Genomic DNA, 22551 nt, shown 5'->3' with positions numbered 1-22551 from the left:
AGCTGTTGTATTAGACCCTAAGACGACGACATGGACCTGCATAGTTAATTTTTGTCATAAGCCATTACAATATTCAAATGCGAAATTTAAAAAAAAAAATCAGTGAATAATGTTGCTAAAATCATTAAAATACCGAATATCGGGAGGTTCTGTTATATGGGGCTATAGTAAGACGTGGACCTACACAGAAAATCTCCTGTCATAGGCCGTATCATCCATTTCGAACTTCAAATACCAAGTTTGTAATTCCGGTGAATAATGTCGTTGAAATCATTAAAATATCGAATGTCGGGAGGTACCGTTATATGGAGGCCATACCAAAACTTGGACTTTCATGGCCCATTTTCAATACCAATAGTCCTGCAGACATAATACATATTTGAGTAAAATTTTATCAATCTACTTCATTTCGTTCACTCCTTCTGATACCTCCTCCACAAAGGCTCAAAATTTTAAATATTCATGAGGCTCATAAAAAGCGAAATTAACATTCGATTCCCTTCAGACTTGGTACATCTCAATATTTCTACCAACACAACATCTGTTGTGAGGATGGTAGAGATCGTATAATTTCTTCTGGTACCTCCCTGACAGAGGTTCAAAATTTAGAATAACCAAAACGATCATAAAATCCGAAATAAGCATCTGGTTCTCTTCAAGTTACACACATCGTACCTCCCCCTATAAAACGCAAAGATGGTAAAGATGGTAAAGATCGGGCCATTTCTTCTGGTACCTCCCCCACAGAGGGTTCAAATTTTGAATAACCGAAACGAGCGAAAATCCGAAAAAAGCGTCCGGTTCTCTTTCAAATACAAACATCCCAAGGTCTGGTGTGAAATTGGGTTATATCGGTCCACTCCTTCTGGTACCTCCCCCACAAAGGGTCAAAAGTTTGAATATCTATGAAGCTCATTAAACGTGAAATTAATATCCGATTCTGTTCAGACTTGGTTTATCTTAATAATTCCGTCAACACAATATCTGTTATAAAGATGGTAGAGATCGGACCATTCCTTCTCGTACCCCTCTCACATACGGTTCGAGATTTCGAAAAACAAAACGCTCATACGACGCGAAATAAGCATTCAACTCCCTTCAGATTTAACATATACAAACATTGGTGCTAACACAAGATCTGATGTGAAGATGATATATATCTTGTACTTCACCCACAAAGGGTCACAATTTTCAATACTTTTATCTGTCATAACTTGCGAAGCAAGTCAGCGATTCTTTATACTTTGCTATGTCTAAATATTTCTCTATAACCAGAAACCTCAGATAAATATGGAATTTATGATTTCGCATAGAATTGGATATAACTGTTCGATTTGGAATGGAATAATTTGGTCGTCTATATCTGGCACCTTAGACACATTTTAACATTTCCTAAAAATTATTCCATATCTCATGTAAAGTGAAGGATGAAGTCGATATAGCCCAAACCTGGCACGTCGTAATATTTATATCATATTTTTTATGTACGATACGAAATATACAATATTGGCCCATTCCCTCAGAACCCAGTCCATAGAGGGTCAACATTTTAAAAAATCATAACAGAAGTCAAATATATTTAGGCAATCGAACATTGGCTGATAATATACATGTGTAGGCAAAACCGACTGTTACTTTTTAACTTGTTTTTTATACCCTCCGCCAAACATAGTATGGAGGGTATATTAAGTTCATCATTCCGTTTGTAACTAATCGAAATAATAATTTTAGACCCAAAAAAGTACATATATTCTTGATCAGCGTAAAATTCTAAGACGATATAGACCTGTCCGCCCATCCGTCTGTTGTAATCACGCTACAGTCAAAACGAATTAAGATAGGAAGCTAAAAATTTGCACATGTCCGTCTTCTGTCTGCAGGCAGGTCAATTTCGAAAATGGGCTTTATCGGTCCACAATATCGTACAGCCCCCATATAACGGTACCCGGTATTTAGACGATTTCAATCACATTTTTCAATGGAATTGTCTGAAAATTCACTCAAGGAGTTCTTTTTGAGTACTTTACCCCCTGAAAGAGAATTTTCTATATAGGTTCACGATGTCTTATAAGCCCCATATAAAAGTACCCCCCGATATTCGGTATTTAGACGATTTCAGCCACATTTTTCAATGGAATTGTCTGAAAATCCACACAAGGAGTTCCTTGTGAGTACTTTACCCCGTGAAAGCGAACTGTCTACATAGGTCCATGATATCATATATATCCTGTTCCTACCGAAATTTGGTATTTTGATGATTTTTGCAACGTTATTCAACGAAATTGTTTAAAATTTCGTATATAAAGTTTGGACACAAATTACTTATGCAGGACCACGTCTTCGTATAGCCCCCATATAACGGTTTTCTATTGAGAGGCATTTTCCGACGATTTTTTTTTTTAATTCTTCAAATTTGTTTCAAATGGTATATATATAAATGGGGATAAAAAGTTCGGCCCAGCCGAACTTATCTACTTTTTTACTTGTTTTTTTTTTTAATAAATATTTTTTTGTTTTTTTTTTTTAAATTGCTTTGCTACCGTAAAGAGGCATACCAGTACGAAATATTGTAGTTACGTTTAATTCAACAACTCCACATGTTCTTAAACCCCTAAACTTGAACGTCTTGCAGTCGTAGCATGACTGACAGATGTATTCAATTAAATAATATTGACTGCCCAAAAAATTGCTGCCCCATCTTTAATTTATTAATTTAACGCTTACCAACACTGGTCCGTACAACAAAGCTAATATTTTTGCCAACCAAAAGCATGACACACACGTTGAGTCCCAGCAACAAGTCCAAGAAAATAAACAACAACACAACACAGGGAAGCAACTAGTAAACACTGACGATTGAAGCACTTGGTTTGAAACAGGTTGCACTTGGAGTTTGACAACAACATCGACAGGTATGCCAGAAAAAAAATGTTGAGAGCAATAAATGTATCCAACAAGTTTAAGACCCCCCGTTAGGGGGATGTTGATAAAAATGTTGCACAGAAACTTGCTGTTCGTTTCTTTGCTGGGGGGAATCACACATGTGGTGATGGGGTTTGAGTGTTGGCTTGATCCATGTTCGATGCATGTTGGCTGCTGCATGTGCTTGTGGCCAGCAACATATTTCTTACGCTGCTGACAACACACAGTCTGTCTGGCAATTTCACTAACTCAGCGGCAACATGAGCTTTAGTCGCTCTCCGAGCGTGAACGTGAACGGTTTTTGTAAAAACGGATAACGGAAAGAATTTTTGTTCGAAATAAAATCGCAAAAATTTCTCCAGTATGTTTTTGAGTTTTCTTCTTTAAAAAAAGGAAAGAAAAATTGCAAGCGATTGCAGGAAGTGAAAAGTCGCTTTTAAAGAAATCCAAACAGTGTCACAAAAAAGAAAAAAACAACAACCAACCAAACAAACCTGTTTCTGTGTTCGTAACGACATCAAACAACAGCAGCAGCAGCAGCAGCTGAAAAAATCAAACAAAAGGTGAAGAGAAAAAAAAATAGCTATTGCAAATTGCAAAGCCAAAGGCAAGAAGAAATTCGCCACAGCAAAATTGTTGTGACAAGTCAAGCCAGTCGCAAATTTCAAGACCAAAACAAAAAAGGAAGTTTTAAAGAAAGCTGTCGCTGTTGCTTTGACAAACCTTAGATTGCATGGAAGAGTGTGTGTGTGTAAGTGTGTGCCGTAAAGTGATAAATGTTGCTTTGCCTGTGGTAGCGGTTCCAAAAGAAGTGCGTCTCTCAAGTGGACAGCGGCCTAGTGAATATTTTCTGCATTTTTTCGTTTGGCAAAAAAGAAAGTGTCCACTGCCCACCAGCAGCAGTCAGTGATAATGGAATTTCATGTGAGCTTTAGAAAAATTGAAATAAAAATTGCAAATAATTAAGAAACTCCCCAACGAAATTTTCTCAACGAGTCTGGGAAAAGAAACACGTTTTTCAATTAAAAATGGATTTTGAAAAAGGAAAAAATTGCAAGAAAATCAAGCACATCCTGTTGGATGTCAGTGGCGCCCAAAGCGAAAAGTTGTCAGCCTTAATTGTGTCTTTATTTTAATTGAAGCTGCAATTATGTGCGGTTGTGTGTGTGTGTGTGTGTGCGTAATAATTATTTTGCTCAACTCCCTCTCTCTCCGTGCTCCGCTAACATTCCTTGTGTGACAAATTAAATTCATTAACTCAAGTTACTACAAATTTATCTCAAAAAGTGTCTCCGATTTTTTTGTCGCTACAAAACCTAAACAAAATCTGAAACCGGATCCAAAGGATAAACGGGCAAACGAACCTATTGTGTGTACAACTTCAATCAAAACAATGAAACCTATACCAAACAACGCCACCAGCCAGCCAAACCTAAATCACATTCATTCGTCACTCTCTGACTATCTCCCCTTCCTTCCCCAATCCCCCACCAACCTTCAAAGACGGCGTGGGGAAGGAAATGATTTGTAAACAAAGTTTTAATGTTCTTCTCAAAAAGAACAACAAAGGCTGTAAGAGTAGTAGCAGCAGCAACAGCAGCAATATCATAATAAACAAAACAAAGTTGAAAGAAAAAAAACAACCAAACGAAGAATGAAGAAATATCCCGGTAAAGAAAATAAGAAAGAAGTGAAAAAAAAAACTTTAAAATTCTACGAAAAATGAGGTTAACATCCGACCAAACTTAGCCTCAGCGTGTTTGGAAGAGCCAGAGAGACAACAAACCGTACGTACGTATGTAGGTACGTGCGGATGCCACACACATTCAAAATAGTTAGCAATACAGTGTTGTTTGAGTAAATAGCAGTGCAACAAGTGTTTTTTTTTTTTTTTTTGTGGAGAGGGCTGTTTAATAGGAATTTGTTCGAAGAAAGTTTTTTTGCTATTAAAAAAATAAATAATCTAAAATAACTAATAATAAAATCGGTGGAAAATGTAACTTAGGACTTTAGAACCTTAAATCTGGATTACGACTACCTTATGGATAATACATCCAAACCAGAAATAATATAATATATTTGAGTAAGATAGACTTCTAAGCCCTTACAGCTAGCAAATACCCAATTACAGCCCATTGGGCTTAAAATGTGACCAATATCTTTAAAATATCTACAATATCGTTATATGATTCTTTCTTTCAAAACCTGAACCTACATTAATATTTATGCCCTACACTACATAGTGGTAAGGGTATTATGTCTTTGAGCATTTGTTTGTAACATGGAGATAGAGATATTTGTAACATAGCGAGAATCACTTTCTGAGTCGATTTATGCATGTCAGTCCGTCCATTTACTATCCGCATTTACTATCCGATTAAGGTGAAATTTTGCAAAAAATATTTGTTTGGCCTAAGAACGAACCCTATTGAAATTTATGATAATCGAATCAGATTAAGACGTAGTTCCCATATATCTTCAAGCGATTTCGGGTTAATTGTGCACGAAATGGCCAATATTCAAATGACCTGAATTTTGGTACATCACAACGAATTCAGTCCAGAAGCGAGTACATCAACTTTGTAGGAAATCCCATATATATATGTTTCTTCCGATTCGGGGTTTTTAGTTCCTCACATGCGTACTATGCACTCCATAAGAATGATATTTGGTACCGGACATCAGATACTACTCGAAAATACCTGTATCAAATTTTATCCAGATCGGTTCAGATTAGGCTATAGCTCCCATATATAACTTCAACCGATTTCGGGTTAATTGTGCACTAAGGGGCCAATATCACCCAAAATGGACTGAATTTTTGACAATTACGACTGAAATCATCCTAGAAACCAGCACTTCAAATTTGGTACAAAATCAGTTCAGATATAGCTATAACTCCCATATATATGTGTCATCCGATTTGGGGTTCAAAGTCCCTCACAAGCGTAATATGCAATCCACATCAATGATATTTGCTATCAGATATCAGATACAGCTCTGATATAAGTGTATAACATTTTGTCAAGATAGGTTCAGATTTAGATATACCTCCCTTATGTATCCTTAACCGATTTCGGGTTAATTGTGCACTAAGGGGCCAATATCAATCCAAATGACCTGCATTTTGGTATATCCGACCGAATTCGGACTAGAAGCAAGTACATCGAATTCAGAGAAAATCAGTTCAGATATATGTACCTATAGTTTCCATATATATGTTTCATACGATTTGGTGTTTAAGTCCCGCACATTCGTAATATGCATTCGACAAGAATGATATTCCGTACCAGTCAGCTTATAGAGCTCCTAAATACCTATGACAAATTGTATCAAGTTCGGTTTTGATTTGGATATAGCTCCCACATATATCTTAACCGATTACGGGTTAATTGTGTACCATATGGCCAATATCAGTCCAAATGATCTGAATTTTAGCATATTCGACCTAATTCAGTCTAGAAGCAAGTAAATCGAATTCGGAGAAAATGGGTTCAGATATAGCTTTCACAGATATATTTTGGGACGCATTTTTCCATTTTTTGCAACTCGGCTCCGATATATGTTTTTTTAAATATAACTCTTCTCGAAGTTATATAGTGTACTCTGTCGTTTTGTATGGTCATCGGATCAACCACGAATATTTTTATACCCGTATGGAGGGAATATTAAGTTCGTCATTCCGTTTGTAACTCATCGAAATAATTTTCAATTTTCAAATTCTGTATGCCACCATTCTATTTGATATTCCAACAGACAAGGAAACATCAGTGCAGAATTCATGTAGCTCTCTCGATTCGATCAGAAAAATATGTCTCAATAAACAAATTTAATTTTTTGGACATTTGGAGTCTGTCTGACGGGTTGAGGCGCACTATGACTCTCAACGATAGTATTCCATTTCCCGCTCCTTTAGATATCTCTGTCAAAGGTGAAAAGGTGCATCGTTTTTTTATTTTTTATTTCTATCAATGCCAGATCCTTTGTGAAGATGGGATGTGTTGGTCCATTCATTCTGTCCCCTTTCCATAAGCCGGCAATATTAACAAGTTAAAAAGCTGTAAGTTCGGCCGGAAGGAATTTGGCAATTTTCAAAAAAAAAATAAATAAATAAATAAAATCCGTCAAAAATTCTGTTAAAATCTTAAAAATACCGAATGCAGTCGTTATATTAAAATACCAAATATCAAGAGGTACCGTTATATGGGGGCTATACCAAAACGTGGATCTACGTGACCCATTTTCAATGCCAAAAGTCCTTTAGACATTATATACATTTGAGTAAAATGTTATCAACCTACTTCATTTCGTTCGGAAGCTAGAGTGATTTCCACAGACGGATAGATGGACAGAAGGAGGGACATCGCTACACCGACATAGAATTTTATGCTGAACAAGAATATATTTACTTTGTAGGGTCTAAAATGTATATTTCGAGGTGTTACAAACGGAATGACAAACTTAATATACCCTCCATAATATGGTGAAGGGTATAAAAAAATCACATATTTAACGAAGATAATGTAACTTTTCGATTTTAAAGCTACGCAAATTGAAACATTTTTATTTGGACATTTACAAACTTGGGCAATATTGGAACACTTTTTTCCTGCAACGTCCTCCACTGCTTCCCGAATTTTGAATATCTTTAACTCTCATAAATAATTGCATAAATTTTTTCAAACGTCTCACACACTTCTCAATATACCTACAGTAGATCCTGTGGGAATTTGGATATGTCGGACCATCGTAATATATGTTTTAGAATCACCTCAGTTCCATCAACAAACGATCAAACCTCATATATCTTATAGAATGCAAAAGGATAATTCGATTTAGTTGAAATTCAGGAGTATTCATCGATCTTGTACCAAAAATAGATAAGGTTTGAGCACAACTTATATCGCTCCCATCCTAGTTGTTTTACCTTCCTCAGAAACCTTAAACAGTTAAGGTGAAAAATGCATTCTAAAATTAGGGGTTTCAAACCCAAATATGGCATTTTCCAAACAACTTAATAGTTATTCGTGAGTTTAGGTTCAATTAGGATAATAAAACTGTCTTCGACTCGGAAAATCCTCCTATTTTAAAAACTTAACTCTATTACCATAAAAGTTCAAAAACTTTATTATACATCTCTTATAAATGTGCTATCCTGTCAAACACTCTAAACTAATTGAAAATTATTCATAGAAAGTGCAACGTGTAATCAAACTTCGAATTGATTAATATCCTATAACAGATAGTGAACTCATCAACTGAAAATCCTTTTTATCTTCTTTGGATTCGTCAATTGAAAAGCAACGCCGATAATAAACAGGTAAGTGAAATTTAAAAAAAAAAAAAAAATATATATATATATATATATATATATATATATATATATTTTATTTAATAGAAATGACAAATTTCGTGGAAATCTATGTTTGGAACATTGAAATTAAACGCATCTCACACAAATCAGCAAAAACAAATTAAATAGTATCAGTCGGTTTTGCCGACAGATTTATACCCTCAGCCTATGTTCGATTACTTAAATATATTTTGACTTGTGTTATAATTATTCAAACTGTTGACCCTCAATGGGCTAATATTATCCATTTCGCATAGGACCTAAATAAATATGATATAAATATTGCGACGTGCCAGGTTTGGACTATATCGACTACAGCCTTCACTTTATATGCAATTTGTGATAATTTTTAGATAATGTTAAAATGTGTATGGGGTACCAGATACGGGGTGAGATGAAAAAACTGCAACCAACTTCAGACTGCTGTCATAGCTAAGACACTCGTCCGACAGCTGTTAAAATTATGCCAGTGACAGCCCATTATATTGTTTACATGCGTACAAAAGCCTTTAGATGAGGATTTCCCAGAAAAAAAGTTATTCGTTGTATTTGACTGGAAAACCACAAGTGATTATCGTTAGAGCACTCCAGCATTTAAAATGTGAAGAAATCTTTTGTGTCTCGTGCCATCGCTCGTTACCGTGATACTGGTAGCGTAGCCCGACGTCAAGGAAGTGGACGGAAAAAAACAGCAACTTCAGCAGAAATGGTTCGAAAAATAAAGAAGCGACTTGATCGAAAACCGCGTCGCAGTGACCGAAAAAAGGCTCGTGAGCTGAACATGTCACAGTATTCCATTCGGAAAATATTGAAGAATGAGCTCGGGGTAAAGCTGATTTTTCAAAGCCAAAAAGTGAAAGAACTTACACCGCAACAGAAAGAAAATAGACTCAAATGAGCTAAAGAGTTGCTTTGCTAAGCCGAAAGTGGTGAACTGCGGAATTTGGTTTTCTGCGAAGAGAAAACATTCGTTGTCCAGCAGTTTGTAAACAAACAAAATGATCACGTTTATTTGCCAAAGAGGTCAGCCGAATATGTGAACCTTCGGTTGGTCACCAGAACTCAAGCGCCGGCCATGGTGATGTTGTGGGCCGCCATAACAGCCGATGGTAGCTCTTCGCTCGTATTAATCGACCGTGGCATCAGAATAAATGCCGTATATTATCGCGAAAATATTCAAAAGGGTGTATTAAAGCCTTGGGCCGCAGACGTTGGACATTCCAACAGGACTCAGCACCATCGGACTCAGCACGCGCCACCCAAGAATGGGTGGACTCAGTACGCGCACATTTGCCACCAACATCTCTGGATACCAATCCGTTAGACTATTGGTATGGAGTATTTTGGAAAGCAAGGTTTGTACTAAAAAATACCAAAGCTTCAAGCAAGCGTTTCGCCAGGAATGGGCCAAAATAACGAAAAGCAATATTCGGGCAGCGTGTGACGGTTTCAGTGACCTTTGAAGGCCATAATTCATGCAAAAGGTGACCATTTCGAATAAATCTAAAATTTGATGATATTTCCGACATTTTTTGCTTTGATTTAATAAAAAACAAAAATGTAAAAATTATGGCGTTGCTGGAGTTTTTTTTTATCTCACCCAGTATAGTCGACAGAAGTATTCCATTTTCATATTTTATCTAATACAGATAAAATTATTGGTATGGGCAAAATTACAAGAAAATCTAACATGTACAGGGTTGCCCATATTCGACGGACCTTTGGGTCCATTCCAATCGACGAGGCTTGTTCGCACGCAACATTCTTTGCGTCAATTGAATTTTGTACGGGAACAAATGCAAATCAATGCGAATAATCCGTTGTAAAGTGGACCGAGCCATGCCCAACTGCTGAGAACGGCGTTTTTGGGATGTTCTTGGGGACCTCTCAACACTGGCTCGTACGGCAGCGATATTCTCGGCCGATCGCCTTGGCCTCATCGGATTAGAAAGAGCCTTACCAGTCGAAAATTTTTCGTATAAACGCTTAATGGTGTTCTTAGAAAGCGCACTTCTCACATTTTTTAATATTTTAAAATCAGGAGTTGAGTTTTCACAATTGACTTCTTCTGTTAAATGTAAATTTCAACTGTTTCAGAGCGCTCACGTGGCGTGTATTTGTTCATGGTAAAAATCTGCTTGGACTGACGCTTCAAACGGGGTATGTCATTAAGCGATTTGACATCTCTGTGAAAAGTTATGGCGTTGCCAGATGGGTCCGTCGAATATGGGCAACCCTGTATATCCAATTTTATGAGATCTGTGAATTGTGAAGACACTTGGACTTTTACATCACATTTTATAAGACTTATTATTTTAAATTTCGAACCTCTGTGGGGGAGGTACTTGACGGAGTGGACCGATATTGTCCATCGCACCTGACCTAGCAATCTCCCAAATATTAATATTTGCAAAGCTGGACCAAAATCGGATTATCGTTTCTCTTTCTGTGCAGAAAACATTTCTTTATTTTTTTTGTTTTGAAATATGATACCTTTTGTGGGGGAGGTACCAGAAGTAGTAGACCGATATCTTAACCCCAGGTCATGGTTTAATAAAAATATTGGGATGCGTAAAATTTGAAGACAATCGGACTGTTACATCACATTTTATAAGACCTGTAATTATTCAAAATTTTGACCCTTTGTGGGGGAGGATTTTTCGCACCTGACCTAGAATTGACGCAAATATTAGGATTTGCAAAATTGGAGCAAAACTGGATTATCGTTTCTATTGCTGTGCAGAAAATATATATTTTTTGAAAATATCGATGTTTTGTGAAGGAAGTACCAGAAGGAGTAGGCCGATATATTCCATCTTAACACCAGACCATTGTTTAATAAAAATATTGGGATGCGTAAAATTTGAATACAATCGGACTCTTACATCACATTTTATAAGAGTTGTAATTATTCAAAATTTTGACCCTTTGTGGGGGAGTGGACCGATATTTTCCATTTTCACACCTAACCTAGCACTGATGCAAATATTAGGATTTGCAAAGTTAGAGTAGAATTCTCTTTCTGTGCAGAAAATATATTTTTAGAAAATATCGATGTTTTGTTGGGGAGGTACCAGAAGGAGTGGACCGATATTGCCCAACTCCCAACTCGATTTAAGTTTGACAAAAATATTACGATGTATTAAGTTTGGACCAAACTGAATATTCCCTGCGAGAGTTATCGTGCGCACCAGCCAGACAGACGGACGGACTCACTTCGCTAGATCGACTCCAAATGTCCTGAAACGGATTTGGTCCAAAGATACCTAGGGTGAAAAAACGTTTTTCGACTAGGCACATTTTGACCCCATCAAATGATATATACCCTCTCTAGCCATATGCCTGAGGGTATATAAATTATGATATAAATGTGCTTAACACATTTTCTATTGCTTTAAAATTTAATAGGATCTCTGCTAGTTTAGAAACCTTTGCTGTATGCAACCAAGTTGTAGTTGAGAGCAAAAAGAAAAAAGTTCATTGAAACTACGCCATTATACGTTATATTGGAAATTATTGTGCCAGTAGTTGTGGTGGTGTTGTTGTTGTTGCTGCTGTTGGTAGCAGCTCTAGCCGAAGAATGAATGCGGCTGCTGTTGCTGTTTGGTTGCTCGGTGAAAGTTTTCGTCTTTTCTTCTTTTGCATGATTCTTCATTGCCGTTTTTTTTCTCCATTTGTTTGCAAAATAGTAAATAACAGCAACAGCAAAAGACCAACTATAGCAACACAAACAACAACAACAACAACAACACCACTGAGCAGCCAAGAAAAATAATGTGCCATCAACTCATAGCCGTAGTTTTTGTTGTGGTGCTCCCGGTACTTTGCCTTTTTCGCAGAGCAAAGGAAAGATAACCCATTAACATCTGCGAACAAATGAAAGCTTTTTGGCTTGCCTTTTTGCTGAAGGGGAAATCGAATAGGGAAAGGGGGGTTAGATCTAGCCAACAACAACTATTAGCATTTCAAAGTTGTTGTTGTTTTTTTTTTTTTCTTGTCTTTTTCGAAAAAATCCAGTTCTATTGGCTTCTGGTTCGTTTTTGACACGTTTCTGATTGCCACTATTCTTTTTGCCAGAGTGTTTTGGGTTATTGTATATGTAAATATGGGCTCATAGCTTATGCAGATGTGTAAGTGTGTGCGTGTGCATATGTGTGTGTGAGTGTTCTTTTAGAAATCTATTCTTCACAGAATCTCGGTAAAAATTCATGCTTTTATGCTTTCATCGCACCGACCTCCTCGTTTCCTCAAATCTCTACCAAACTCGCATTACTCTATCGTGCCAATGAATCAAAGCAGCAGCATCAACAGCAACCCAATTTTTTGAGTAGAACATGAATTTGGTTGGTTTCATCTTCCTAGTCTTCTGTGATCTGATGTGATGCGTGCGTGCGTGTGTGTGTAATTTTAAATTTGGACCAATAAATAAAAGTGACTTGGAAAGAAAACTTCATAAGGTGGCCACATAAATTCTGTCTAGATTGATGAACCCACCCAAAAAATAGGTCTTGTAGGCAATTATGTTGTTGGTGAATTTTAGATCGACTTCCTTTTTCCTTTTTTTTTTTTTTTGATTAGCTACCATTAATAAGAGTAGATAGAACGAAGATGAGAATCACATCGCACATCGACCACATGATGCCAATTATTGTGTCAATCATGAACATAGAGTTGGAAAATGGATACCTATGTCAAAGCACATTTCAGAGTGTTGAAACGAAATTTAACAAAATTTTGTTATTTCTTATTGGATGCCTTAAAAATGGGAAAATTGTCGAAATACAAGAAAGGAAATTATTTTAGAAATCGTTTAGATATGTCTGTCCTTTTTCAAAACCAGTAAAGAAAGGGCAAAATTCGGGCGGACCGACTATATGATACCCATCACCACTATGCATAATTAGTAGAGCCACTAGCAACAAAGAAACGTTTTTATTGAGAATCGCTCCAGTTATGAACCTTTTTTGAAAGCCTATTATGGCTTTAAACTAGTTATAGTCTGAAATCAGAGGAAATAATATATGGAAGGTATGTCCAACTCTGAATCGATTTCTACCAAATTTGACAGAGGCATTTGTACCAAATAACATTGCTATAGATTGATATGACTTGAAGAAGGAATCTATCAAAAAATATATCGGAGCTATAGATGTCTGGGAACCAAGTTTCACAAAAAAGAAAAATGCAGTCAAATATGGAAAAATCCAAAATGGATGAAGATAAATAATGAAGCTATATACAAATCTGAACCGATCTCAATAAAATTTGGCAAAGGTATTTCTGAGCTGTATCTGATATCTGATACCAAACATGATTGTAAATGGGACTTTAACACCAAATCGGATGAAACATATGAACCAAGTCTGAATAGAATCAAAGGTAAATTTCACCTTTTATAATCTTCATGGATAATCACAATCTTGAACCCTATAGGGGGGGTTAGGTACCAAAAGAATTGGTCCGATCTCTATCATCTTCACACCAGACCGTGAGTTAGTAAAAATATTGTGATGAGTGTAATTTGAAGACCATCGGACTCTTACATCACATTTTATAAGAGTTAAAATTATTCAAAATGTTGCCCCTTCGTGGGGAAGTACTTCATGGAGTGGATCGATATTGCCCATTTTCGCACTGATGTAAATATTTCAATTTCCAAAGTTGGAGCAAAGTCGGATTATCCTTTCTCTTTCTATGCTGTAAACTAGATTTTTAAAAATTTCGACCTTTTGTGGGGGTGGTACCAGAAATAGTGGACCGATATTGTCCATTTCTGAACTCGATCTAAATTTGATAATAAAATTACGATGTATCAAGTTTGGACGGAATCGAGTATACTCTTTGAGAGTTATCGCGCCCACAAGCCAGCCAGATGGACAAATAGGCGGACGGGCGGGCATCGCCAGATCGACTACAAATGAAATGGATTTGGTCCATAGAGACTGTTATTTCGATGATAATTATTCTCTGTGAAAAAAAATTTTTTTTGGGCGAGGTTCCGGGAGGAATGGACCGATATTGCCCATCTCCCCATCTGCCCATCCCCATCGGACATTTTTATTGTGAATCTCTGTACAAATGAAACTTGTATGCATAATATTTATTTATGAAACCCCTGCTTTATTTTCGACATTTTTAGCATTTTTTCTAAATTAACTGTTAATTTTCTCATAGGATAGGAGGTATGTCGATTTAGCAATGCCTGACCCTCTATTCGTCTGTGGAAATCACTCTAGCTTTCGAACGAAATGAAGTAAGTTGATAGAATTTTACTAAAATGTAGATTATGTCAGCAGGATTTTTGGTATTGAAAATGGACCATGTAGGTCCACGTTTTGGTATAGCCCTCCCACCCTTGTACCTCCCTTTTTTCGATATTTTGGTGATTTAAGAGACATTATTCACCGGAAATGTTTCAAATTTGGTTTGGACAGAAAAGTGTCTGTGCAGGTCCACGCCTTCGAAGCCATCATATAGCGGTACCTCCCGATATTCGGTAGTTTTGATAATTTTAGCGACATTATTCACCGATTTTTTTTTTTCAAGTTTCGCATTTGAATATTATAATGGATTATGACAAAGGTTGCCACGTAGTCGTATAAACCCTAGGCGACTACATTCGGTATTTTTAAGATTTTAACAGAATTTTTAACTGTTTTTTTTTTTTTTTGAAAATTGCCAAATTCTTTACAAATGTTGGGGGCTATTCAAAATTCAAAATGAAGTACCGATTCAGAACTTCAAATAGGAAATGTGAAACAATTCCTGTGAGTAATGTCGCTAATATCATCAACATATCGAATAATGGGAGGTATCGTTATGTGTGGGCTATACGAAGTCGTGGACCTGCATAGACAATATTCCGTCATAGATTGAAGTGTCTTTTACGAACTTCAAATAGGAAATGTGAAACAATTCCTGTGAATAATGTCGCTAAAATCATAAAAATACCAGATATAGAGAGGTGGGGTTGGGGACGTGGACCGACATGACTCATATACGAATTTATCCTGCCTACTGGCAAAATACACACGTGTGTTAAATATTTGCCTTCTATCTCCATTTGCTCGAAAGATATCGTGATTACAACAGACAGATGGACAGACATTCAGACAAACAACGACTTAGAATTGACTTAGAATTTTACGCTGATCGATAATATATGTACGTTGTTGGGTCTGACATGAGTAATTTGAGGAGTTACAAACGAAATAACGAAGTTAATGTACCCTGCATTCAAGCACATCCTGGTTTTGGTATCTAACTTTGTTAAGAATGTAATCGGTCATATATCAAGGTTATATATATCAGGGTAAACTGAGTATACTTTCTGACATGTTGTTTTCAAACATTAGAACCCTCTTTTCTGTTTTTCGAATCCCCATCTCCAACACATCCACTCAAGTACAAACAACTTATCCACAAATATTAATTTGTATCCTTCTTTCAAGGTTTATCTTTCAAATCTTGCCATCATCTTCAAATGAGAAACACACACACACAAAGAAAGAGAAACCTTAAAAATATTTTGAAAAAAACTATGCACTAGACAGGCTAACAACCAGAAATGTTAAATATCTGGGCGTACAGCATTTTGTAAGTGTGTCCTTGTTCCATCCACTAGCAACCATAAATTAAAAGATAAAATGGTTAGAAGAGCCTCTCACACACTCGCACACACACAGCACTTCATTCATCCAAGTGATAACCTAGAAAATCTAAACTCCAAATGGAAAAAATAGAATATACGAAAGACTAGGTCGGTCGTGCCTTCCATGTTGCTATTGCTTGTGAGGGTAAAAAGATTCACAATTTAACAATTTGCTTCATTTACATTTTTGAGGTCAACCCACAAAATAAAGTCAGACAAGTAACGATATACCACAAAAGCAACAACAACACCATCGACAAGAGAGTCAAACACAAAAACCCATCATCATATGTGGTGGCATCCATTGGCCATCTCATCTCAACGCATAGCAAATGGGGAATGGTCAGTACCAGCCAACGTTGTATTTTGTAACGCTGGCCAGCACCAGTTCGCCTGTTTACATTTACAACAAAACTCCAACAAAAATGTGTGTGTGTGTCGCACATAAGCTAATAGCTGAATGTCACACTTCAGTGACACATATTTATAGCCACTTTAATGTCAAAAACTATTCTCATCGGAAGCAATGAAAAATATGATTTCGTTCGTTCTTGGCCAAGGATATCATACTGCAGTGCGGATTTTTTTGGAGAATTGAAAAGAGCGAATGACATATTAAAGAATTTTATTCTTTTTCAGTAACATGAGAACCATAAGCGTAAAATCTTCTAATTTTAAGATTTTTGTTTTAAGAATTTTGTCCAAGGATCTTCAGACCAATAAACGTGAATTTTTTACATAATTTTTCAAAGGATCTTCAGACCAATAAACAGGGATTTTTAAAAAAATTTTTCCAAGGATCTTCAGACCAATAAACGTAGATTTTTTTAAGAATTTTTCCAAGGATCTTCAGATCAATAAGCGTGGATTTTTTAAAGGATCTTCAGACCAATAAACGTGGATTTTTTAAAGAATTTTTCCAAGGATCTTCAGACCAATAAACGTGGATTTTTTAAAGAATTTTTCCAACTCAAAATGTTGATTTTTTTTAAGAATTTTTCCAAGGATCTTCAGACCAATAAACGTGGATTTTTTAAAGAACTCTTACAAGGATCTTCAGACCATCGAACGTGGATTTTTTAAAAAAATTTTTAAAGGATCTTCAGGCCAATAAACGTGGATTTTTTACAGAATTTTTCCAAGGATCTTCCGACCAATAAACGTAGATTTTTTTAAAAAATTTTTTTTCAAGGATCTTCAGACCAATAAACGTAGATTTTTAAGGAATTTTTGCCAATGATTCCCAGACCAATAAATGTGGATTTTTAAGGAATTTTTCCAAGGATCATCAGACCAATAAACGAGTCTTATATTACAGAACTTTACAAGGGATCTTCTGGCTAATAAAATTGGATTTTTTTAAAGAATTTTTCCAAGGATCTTCAGACCAATAAAAGTGGATTTTTTAAAGAATTTTTCCAAGGATCTTCAGACCAATAAACGTGGATTTTTTAAAGAATTTTTCCAAGGATCTTCAGACCAATAAACGTGGATTTTTTAAAGAATTTTTCCAAGGATCTTCAGACCAATAAACGTGGATTTTTTAAAGAATTTTTCCAAGGATCTTCAGACCAATAAACGTGGATTTTTTAAAGAATTTTTCCAAGGATCTTCAGACCAATAAACGTGGATTTTTTAAAGAATTTTTCCAAGGATCTTCCGACCAATAAACGTAGATTTTTTTAAAGAATTTTTCCAAGGATCTTCAGATCAATAAACGTCGATTTTTTTAAAGGATCTTCAGACCAATAAACGTGGATTTTTTAAAGAATTTTCCAAGGATCTTCAGACCAATAAACGTGGATTTTTTAAAGAATTTTCCAAGGATCTTCAGACCAATAAACGAGGATTTTTTAAAGAATTTTCCAGGGATCTTCAGACCAATAAACGTGGATTTTTTAAAGAATTTTCCAAGGATCTTCAGACCAATAAACGTGGATTTTTTAAAGAATTTTCCAAGGATCTTCAGACCAATAAACGTGGATTTTTTAAAGAATTTTCCAAGGATCTTCAGACCACTAAACGTGGATTTTTTAAAGAATTTTCCAAGGATCTTCAGACCAATAAACGTGGATTTTTTAAAGAATTTTCCAAGGATCTTCAGACCAATAAACGTGGATTTTTTAAAGAATTTTCCAAGGATCTTCAGACCAATAAACGTGGATTTTTTAAAGAATTTTCCAAGGATCTTCAGACCAATAAACGTGGATTTTTTAAAGAATTTTCCAAGGATCTTCAGACCAATAAACGTGGATTTTTTAAAGAATTTTCCAAGGATCTTCAGACCAATAAACGTGGATTTTTTAAAGAATTTTCCAAGGATCTTCAGACCAATAAACGTGGATTTTTTAAAGAATTTTCCAAGGATCTTCAGACCAATAAACGTGGATTTTTTAAAGAATTTTCCAAGGATCTTCAGACCAATAAACGTGGATTTTTTAAAGAATTTTCCAATGATATTCAGACCAATAAACGTGGATTTTTTAAAGAATTTTCCAAGGATATTCAGACCAATAAACGTGGATTTTTTAAAGAATTTTCCAAGGATATTCAGACCAATAAACGTGGATTTCTTAAAGAGTTTTTCCAAGGATATTCAGACCAATAAACGTGGATTTTTTAAAGAATTTTCCAAGGATATTCAGACCAATAAACGTGGATTTTTTAAAGAATTTTCCAAGGATATTCAGACCAATAAACGTGGATTTTTTAAAGAATTTTTCCAAGGATCTTCAGACCAATAAACGTGGATTTTTTAAAGAATTTTTCCAAAGGCCATCAGACCAATAAACGTGGATTTTTTAAAGAATTCTTACAAGGATCTTCAGGCCATCGAACGTGGATTTTTTAAAGAATTCTTACAAGGATCTTCAGGCCATCGAACGTGGATTTTTTAAAGAATTTTTACAAGGATCTTCAGACCAATAAACTTGATTTTTTTAAAGATTGTGTTCCAAAGACTTTATACCAATAAGCGTGGAATTTTAAAGGATTTTTCCGTTAGCTCTTCAGAACAACAAAAGTGCATTTTTAGTTAATTTTTTCAAGGATTATTAGACCAATTTACGTGTATTTTTAAAAGAATTTTTCCAAGGATCTTCACAGTAACAACAGGGGATTTTTTAAAGATTTTTATTCGAATGATTCCCAAGCCAACGATCGTGGATTTCTAAAAAATTTTTTTAGAATGATTCCCAGGGCAACGAAGGTGGATTTTTCAAAGATTTTTTTCGAATGATTCCTAGAGTAATAGACGTGAACTTTTTTTAAAGAATGAATGAAAAATGAAAGTGGATTTTTTAAATGGGCTAAATGGGCAGCCGATTATTTTCCAACTTGGCACACTCTAATATTTCTATAAGCATAAGATCAGGTGTTAAGATGGCAAGACAGCCTGGTATCTTCTTTAACCTTTCAAATTATGCCTGTTTCCTATTTTTATCTCTGCTCTCATAAGCTACTGGGTTTTTTCCTGCAAATATCAGCAAGTAAAAATGTTGTAATTTCGGCCTCTGAATACCCTCCAACATTTGGTACAAATTTGGCAATTTTCAAAAAATTAAAATCCATAAAAAATTCTTTTAAAATCTTAAAAACACCGAATGTAGCCGTATATTGGGGTCTATACTACGACGTGGACCTGCATACGCAACTTTTGTCATAAGCCTGCACAGACAATTTTCTGGCATAGGCTGTAGAATCAAATACAAAATTTGAAATAATTCCGCTAAATAATTTCGGTAAAATCATCAAAATACCGTATACCGGGGGTACCTTTACATGGGGGCTATACGAAGACGTGGACCCGCAGAGACAATCATAGGCTGTAGTATTCATTACGAACTTCAAATACTAAATTTGAAATAGTTCCGGAAAAAATGTAGATAAAATCATCAAAATACCGAATTTTGGGAGGTACCGTTATATGGGGGCTATACCAAAACGTGGACCTATATGGCCCATTTTCAATACCAAAAGTCCTGCAGACATAACATACATTTGAGTACAATTTTATCAATCTACTTCAATTCGTTCGGAAGCTAGAGTGATTTCCACAGACGGACGGACATCTCAAAATCGACGTAGAATTTTATGCTGATTTAGAATATATACTTTGTGGGGTGTAAAATGTATATTTCGAGGTGTTACAAACGGAATGACAAACTAAATATACCCTCCATACTATGGTGGAGGATATAATAAGGTTGACCAATTGTGGGGGGTATAACCTTACAAAGTGGATCGATATATTTTACATTTGCATAACCCCGTTAATTTAATTTTAAATGGTGCCGGGAGCATTCAAAAATTCCTAAAATCAGGAGGTACCATATTATAATGACTGTCATTTCACCAAACTCCACAGAAAATTACAAAAATAAATGTCTCCATTGTGAGGTGAAAGGTATAAAAATAAAAGTCTTATAAAAATGTTTTGGTGCCAAAAATAAAGACAAATTATAAATTTAAAGATTAGCCTTTATTGTTTATACGAGAAAAAACACCTTATATCCGATGCACACGACATACTTTGACTTTATCCAGATATCTTTAAAACTCAATTCGTTTTTTTTTGCGCGTTGAACTTGATTCTTATCAGAGCGGCATCTAAATATTTATCATAGCCTTAAACATTCGTTGGTTTTCTGTTTGTCTCTCCATCTGTTTGCCATGCAAATAAATTTTCTAGAGACTCTTGGTGATTTAGTTGAATGTTTGCTCTGACTAAGCAATAAAATAATTTGTATTTCTACCTAAATAAACATCGGAAAAAATTAAATTGTTAGTATGTATATTTAGAATTGTTACTGGGAGAAAAGTAGATATATTTTGCACATTTATGGATGGATACATATGTGTCTGCTTTGATACTAATGCCAATAGAGCAGAACAATTAAATATGTATTTCTTTAATTATAGGTGAATTAAGTTGAACGAAAAATTAACAATAAGTAATTAAAATTATTGCAATTATGGTCAAAGATTAAATCGTTGAGAAAATTACAATTTAATCCTTTTTGTTTTGATGTGAATGCAAAATTGTCTATGTTAATCTTGAGGGATTTGAAATGACGAAATTTATTATTTATGAAGAAATAAATTGAGGAAAATTAGATTAAACATTAATATATGCAATTTCTAGAAAATAGGTTTCCTTACAAGGAATGTAAATATGTAGAAGTTGTTATATTTTATTATCTCTCTTGATACACAATAAAGTAAACGGAGAGTTGAAAATTATGTTATGTAGTAAAATTAAAAAAAGTAAAGGGCGAAACTTGAAAAAAATCTGTTTATAATGTAGCTAAAATCATCAAAATACCGAATATCGGGTGGTACCGTTACATGGGGGCTATACGAAGACGTGGACCTGCAAATACAATTTTCTGTTTTAGGCTGTAGTATCCATTACGAACTTCAAATACCAAATTTGAAACAAATCCGGTGAATAATGTTGCTACAGTCATAAAAATACCGAATATCGGGTGGTATCGTTATATGGGGGCTATACCAAAACGTGGACCTGCAAAGACACTTTTTGGTCGTAGGCTGTAGTATCCATTACGAACTTCAAATACCAAATTTGAAACAATTCCGGTGAATAATGCCGCTAAAATCATCTAAATGCCGAATATCGGGAGGTCGCGTTATATGGGGGCTATACGAAGACGTGAACCTGGAGGTACCGTTATATGGGGGCTATACGAAGACGTGGACCTGCACAGACAATTTTCTGGTATAGGCTCTAGTATTCATTACGAACTTCAAATACAAAATTTAAAATAATTCCGGTGAATAATGTCGCTAAAATCATCAAACTACCTAATATTGGGAGGTCGCGTTATATGGGGGCTATACGAAGACGTGAACCTGCACAGACAATTTTCTGTCTTAGGCTTTAATATCTATTACCAACTCTAAATACCAAATTTGAAAGAAGTCCGGTGAATAATGTCGCTAAAATAATCAAATACCGAATATCGGGAGGTACCGTTATATGGGGGCTATACCAAAACGTGGACCTGCACAGACAATTTTCTGTCTTATTTTGTAGTATCCATTACGAACATCAAATACCAAATTTGAAACAATTTCGGTGAATAATGTCGCTACAATCATCAAAATACCGAATATCGGGAGGTACCGTTATATGGGGGCTATACCAAAACGAGTACCTGCACAGACAATTTTCTGTCTTAGGCTGTAATATCTATTACCAACTTTAAATACCAAATTCGAAACAATTCCGGTTATAATGTCGCTGAAATCATCAAAATACCGAATATCGTGAGGTACCGTTATATGGGGGCTATACGAAGACGTTGACCTGCAAAGACAATTTTCTGTCTTAGGCAGTGGTATCCATTACGAACTTCAAATACCACGTTAATAATGCCGCTACAAAAAAATCAATGGCCATCCAAAATGTTAGTCTTCTTCTCAGTCCTTAACTCTCTTCTCAAATCCCACAGTTCCTTGTACTTGATATTTGTGCACTAATTTATTACATCTATAATTTCTTAGGTCGCGTTAGAAGGAGAACTTTAAAATTTGTAAATTTATTTAATTAAAAACTAAATATTTTAGATGCTGCTCAATCTTATATTTCATTTCGATTGCATCC

General features: G+C 35.4%; 1 protein-coding gene across 1 annotated transcript in view; it reads left to right on the top strand.

Moving 5' to 3' along the window:
* The first annotated feature begins 3184 nt into the window (after nucleotides 1-3184).
* LOC101890934 (low-density lipoprotein receptor-related protein 2) overlaps nucleotides 3185-22551 on the top strand; it is a 481392-nt gene continuing 462025 nt past the window's right edge. Inside the window, exon 1 of the mRNA XM_059120925.1 lies at nucleotides 3185-3485. The gene's annotated coding sequence lies outside the window, so the exon portion shown is untranslated. The remainder of the gene's footprint in view (nucleotides 3486-22551) is intronic.

Source organism: Musca domestica, unplaced genomic scaffold, assembly GCF_030504385.1.
Source record: "Musca domestica strain aabys unplaced genomic scaffold, Musca_domestica.polishedcontigs.V.1.1 18, whole genome shotgun sequence".
NCBI lineage: Eukaryota > Metazoa > Arthropoda > Insecta > Diptera > Muscidae > Musca > Musca domestica.
This window is presented reverse-complemented; position numbering and strand designations above follow the sequence as displayed.